Consider the following 6000-nt stretch of genomic DNA (forward strand, 5'->3'; position numbering starts at 1 on the left):
AATAACCACGTGGCAAACACAGCAATTAAATCTACCGATGCATGTGTACAGCAGGTAGAAATCACATCATAGGCCAGTGCGGTGCTTAAGGATACTTCATTTAGCATGTAGCCTCTTGTCAAAGGCTTTAAGGGGAAAAAAACAAGCCCTGGGCATTCTTGTCTTAAGTAGAGATGGTTTTTACCTTCAGTGAGTACAGATTACGTATTCCTTTTTTAGTCAAGGAAAGATTTTTATCTTTGACGTGTTATTTGGATATCATTGAACAACAAAATCTGATTTTGCTCAAAGAGCATCCTCAAAAATTGTGCTGTCCTTCTTAGTAGGTCACGGAGACACATTCCAAGACAGATACACAGAACTTGTTTATCTAATAGCAATATGCCAGGTGCATACTTAAGAAGGTCATGCTTGCACTGGCACAGGACGACAGCTACTGTTTTAGCATAATGCATCATACTGTGAGGATACTAACCTGTGTATTTGCCAATTTCAGTAGTAGCGGCATTTCCAGTTCAATTTACAAGTCTGATTTCATTACCCAACTAGCCACCTTCCACCTTTTGTGATACCAATTTGATTTAAATCTCTATCTTCCCTTTTTTTTCTAAAAGTTTTGCTTTTTTGTGAACTGAATGTATTTGAAGTTGTAAACTTAAATACGATTTGGTCATTTGACTGCAATTGTTTGAACATTTTTAAATGAACCAAAAAATTAACTCTTATCTACAAATAATGCACAGTACATGACTAATGTAATGTCTAAAACAAGCAAAAATATCCGAAGTATACAATACACGCACCTCAGATCTTTCAACAGCTTTGAAATGACTAAGAGAGAGAAATCTAAAATTAAAGTTTGAACTCACTGAATCACCCGTCTCCAGTCTCCCCAGTCCGTTTTTACAGTGATGGTTCTTTTGACACTGAAATATTTGTGTCTATTTTCACGAGCCAGTCCCGACTGCCTGGAATTTAATTTTTGAAGGAGCAAGGCAATTTTAATTTTGCAAAGGGCCCTTCCATTGGAAAATCTTACAGTCTATGGGAAACTTTTGAAGGGGCACCAAGGCCAAGACCAGGGGCAACATCGGCCATGGCCTCTGTGGCGTACGTGTACTTCCAGGCCTGCAGTCCAGACTGCCACATTTGCGTTGCATGTAATGCGTACATTCCAACACAACTCAACTTGCAGAGCCTTTACATTTCTTCCTTGAGGCAGTTGATTTAAAGGCAAAGTATACCTTTGGTTTTTGAAATAGTTTAATTGTTTCAATCCTATATACACGTAAATGTAGATATATATAAAACTAACCTGTGACAATTTGAGGAAAAAAACGAAGAAAAGTTTACCAAGACAATTTAGTTACAGACTCTTCACATTCGTATCAAAGACACCTGACACTATTTTTGTAATTGTCAAAGACCAGTCTTCTCACTTGGTGTTCTCAACATATGCATAAAATAAAATTTGAGCTCAATTGGTCGTCGCAGTTGCGAGATAATAATGAATGAAAGAACACCCTTGTCACACGAAGTTGTGTGCTTTCAGATGCTTGATTTCGAGACCTCAAAATCTAATTCTGAGGTTTCGAAATCAAATTCATGGAAAATTACTTCTTTCTCAAAAACTACGTCACTTCAGAGGGAGCCGTTTCTCACATTGTTTTATACTACCAACCTCTCCCCATTACTCGTTACCAAGTAAGGTTTTGTGCTTATAATTATTTTGAGTAATTACAAATAGTGTCCACTGCCTTTAACTTATAGTGAAAGCTGCAGTGCATTGAGCCTCTCCAGCTTTTTGTTGTCCTGTAAGTGTTTGTCCTGTGACCTCCTCGTGTGTAAACTTAATCATTGGATGTTACATTATACTTGTAGGTTCATTACTCAGTACCTCCTTAACCTAGTAACATAAATATGGGGGGGGGGGATATCCAACCAACAAGCTTAATCTGAGACACTCTCGCCACTTAATCAAAAAGTACTGCATGTTTACTATTGTCCAAGCAAACTGATATGGAGTGGAAATAAACTGAACCCAACATCTTCTTTCCCTAGTGCACTATATAAAGTAGTTTGTCCTGGGGTTTATAGCGTGACTTAGATACAGACAAATTTGCTACTCGTCTTATCACGCTGGAGGTGAACGCGTCAAAAGATTTACGTCAAAGATTTACGTCAGTTCAGCGAAAGCAAGAACCGTGAGATCAGAAAATCAGATTGAGATGGTTAGAGATTAGGGACACTGGGATGATTGCAAGTCAGGCGTTGAGGCGAAAAGAAAAAAGTCATCCCGGCGGAGCATCAAAACAAAGTATGTGCTTTACAATAGAGTCATCATTTTGTGACGCTTCTTGAGGGGCGGGGAGAGGTGGGGTGAGGATGGGGTGTCACGACAAGATGCATCATTGGTTTTCATGATTCTATCGAGGCAAAAAACTCATCCCGGTGGAGAATCAAAACAAAGTCGGTGCTTTACAATAGAGTCATCATTTTGTGACGATTCTTGAGGGGCAGGGAGAGGTGGGGGGGTCAGTCACAGCGAGATGCATCATTGGTTTATTTCGAGCAGGAGGCATGTTTCAATTCCAGATGTTGTTGGTTGATGTTAGCGATTGTTCAGGGCTGGTTAGAAGCAGACATTATGTGGATCCACAAAGCAATACAAGGTCCTTAAAGTGAAAGTGTGGACATTCGCACTGAACATAGCAGCAATGTGGAGGACAATTACAAATCCAGACAATTTGAAAATATTTTCCTCTTAGACCAGAAATAGATCCCTTATAAATATGATTTTGACAGTTTGGAACCACTGGCAACAATGTAAACCCGATGAACCTATTCAAGCTAAGCAAGATTTTTCTGTGCTTAGTGTAAGTTTTAATGCTTACAGGCTGTTTGAAATTGGGGCCCTGCGGGAAAAAATGGTGTTAAACATGTCCATCAGACAGTGCATCAAGCACTCCTACATGTACAACCTATTCTAGCCAGGTAGTCTGCTTAAGCTATGCAAGATTTTTCTATGCTTAGTGCAAGTTTTAGTGCTTACAGGCTGTATGAAATTGGGGCCCGGCGAGGAAAAATGGTGTTAAACATGTCAATCAGACAGTGCATCAAGCACTCCTACATGTACAACCTATTCTAGCCAGGTAGTCTGCTTAAGCTATGCAAGATTTTTCTATGCTTAGTGCAAGTTTTAGTGCTTACAGGCTGTTTGAAATTGGGGCCCTGCGGAAAAAATGGTGTTAAACATGTCAATCAGACAGTGCAACAAGCACTCAACCCGGTCTAGTGTGATCGACAACAGGTAAACAGATAATAAGTAGAGCAAACTGAACGGTGCGCTCATGCGATGAGACAGGGAGGCCTATAGATGGTCTGCCTACAGGCACAATTCGAGGCAGAGGCCGCCCTAAGCTGCGCTGGATAGACAACGTCACAAAGTGGAGTGGAAGAAGCGTCAAAGAACTGAGACGAGAAGCGATTGAAAGACACCAGGTGATGGCGGTAACTCCAGGAGTGCGCCACCATTACAACCTGAGGACGAGGCGGCCACGGACGCAAGTCTATGCCGAATGATGATGAAACTGAACGCAATCACGCACAATATGTTACCAATGCATGGCCACGAAAAGCAATCTCAGCCCAATCTCATGGTCTAGTTTGCAATATGCAAAAACATCCTCTCCGAAAATCCAACCCCCCCCCCCTCACTAACCTACCCATAGGGGAATCAACACCAGTGCTATCCCTTGCTCTATCTTGCCATGTAGCTGTGATGAAAACAAGTGTAATGGTTCAAGACAAATAAGTCAATACGGTCCTCAAAACAAACGTGCTGTGGAGTGGTTGTGGAGCACGGTCGTAATGTGTTGTGTTGTCGGATGGATTGCTTAAGATGTCTCATCTGCCAATATCTCATCATCGTATTCAACAAGAAGTTTGCCCCACTGTTTTAGTTCACATTACCTCTATCTTAAAGACAGTGGACACTATTGGTATTTGTCAAAGACCAGTCTTCTCACTTTGTGTATCTCAACATATGCATAAAATAACAAAACTGTGAAAATTTGAGCTCAATTGGTTGTCGAAGTTGCAAGATAATGAAAGAAAAAACACCCTTGTCACACGAAGTTGTGTGCTTTCAGATGCTTGAATTAGAGACCTCAAAATCTAATTCTGAGGTCTCGAAATCAAATTCGTGGAAAATTATTTCTTACTCAAAAACTCTGTTACTTCAGAGGGAGCCGTTTCTCACAATGTTTTATACTATCAACCTCTCCCCATTACCCGTATACCAAGTTAGGTTTTATGCTAATAATTATTTTGAGTAATTACCAATAGTGTCCACTGCCTTTTTAATACCTGAATATGGAACAAAAAGTAATAATTATGCTAAAAAACATCATCTCAAGCCTTGAATAACACATAGAACCTGGAGACCAAGGGATTGAACTGGGCCCAATTTCATAGAGCTGCTTAAGCACAAAATTGTGCTTAACCAAAAAAATCCTTGCTTAGTAAAATAAGATTACCAGCCAAGACTCCACTCAATTGTTATGCTAAGTAAACAATAGCTAAATACCAGTCTCAAGCAATGTATATTGCATAAAATTTTTGCCAGTAACATGTGAAATATAAGCGAGCTATTTTCGTGCTTAAGCAAATTTTTTGCTTAAGCAGCTCTATGAAATTGGCCCCTGGTCTTTGCCTTGGTAACCCTTCAAGGTCATTTGCAAAATGAAAATGGCCTTGCCCTCTTCAAAGATAAAATCAAGGCATGCTGTCTGTAACCACACTCACCAATACACAGTAATAATTCCATCACCTCAAACTAAATTATTTCCAAATTGGTTGATTCTCTAAAAATAGCCAACCAAGCTTGGTAATTTCATGAAAGCCTTATCAATAAATGCACCTAATTTCACTTCAATATTATACAAAAAATACCGAACAAAACGTAGCAAAAAAATTATAAATTACATTTGCAGTGAACCCGCGCATCTTTAAGTTCAGAACCCAACGTTATTAACACATTTCTGAGCGGCTGTAGTGTAATTCAATTTTCAAGCGATTGTATACAACTTCGTACCCCCAGAGTAAATGTCAGAAACACAGTAGCAGAATAAAGTCAATTAAACCTGGTTCGCTTATCACATTATCTCACACACACAAAACCAGCGAAGAAATTACCTTCAAAATCCACCAGCTCAGGCTTACAGGCTTGTATGGGTTCAGTTTATGTAGCTGTGCAGTATAGGCCTCCGTGCCACGCTGCTCTAAGTTAATTGCCTGGCGTGCATTGTGCAGCCATGAATACAAGAACTCTGTGACTGACTATAACTGTGTGATATAGGACTTCGGTGGGAGACAGATGGAAGCTGAAGTCTATGGAGAGCCAAATGAAGCACGATTGCAGGAAACACTTCAGCTGTGCTTAGAATTCCTGACCTACAAAATATCTACTAAGACTAGCTGGCTCCAGTGAGTTTGACCTCTGACCTGACGATGTCTCTCTGTCAGCAGGGATTGATGACACAGTCAATTAGGTGGAATGAGGATTCATAGCTTCTTCTGTAATCATTTTCTTCTATTAGATTTAAACATTATTGCCGGAGCCAGACCATGAAATATAGACTTGCATCTCAATGAGTGTTTTCCTGGCATTTTAGTTTTTCTATTAGTTGTTATTGAATACTGACTGAACCGTCCAGGATCGAAACTCCCTGGGGCACATTGATAGATTCAGTAACCAATTTAATACTGGGTATATCACGGTGGTTATTTAACAAACCAGGAAATTTGTCAAAGTGGTGTTAAATGAGGATATTCCATGGACCCTGGACACAATTCCATAGAGGTGCTTCAGCAAAAAATATTGCTTAAAAGTTTCCTACTACAAAATGAGCAGGATACCTGTCAAAATGGTACATGTGAAATGGTACTTTGGCTGGTAACATTATTCTAATAAGCATAATTTTGTTGTGCTAATAACTT

General features: G+C 39.8%; 1 protein-coding gene across 1 annotated transcript in view; it reads right to left on the minus strand.

Annotated features, from left to right (window-relative positions):
- LOC117295939 (death-associated protein kinase 1-like) overlaps positions 1-5302 on the minus strand; it is a 36123-nt gene extending 30821 nt beyond the window's left edge. The window contains exon 1 of the mRNA XM_033778744.1: positions 5197-5302. The gene's annotated coding sequence lies outside the window, so the exon portion shown is untranslated. The remainder of the gene's footprint in view (positions 1-5196) is intronic.
- Positions 5303-6000: the final 698 nt, after the last annotated feature.

The sequence above is a fragment of the Asterias rubens genome, chromosome 10 (assembly GCF_902459465.1).
Source record: "Asterias rubens chromosome 10, eAstRub1.3, whole genome shotgun sequence".
Classification (NCBI taxonomy): domain Eukaryota; kingdom Metazoa; phylum Echinodermata; class Asteroidea; order Forcipulatida; family Asteriidae; genus Asterias; species Asterias rubens.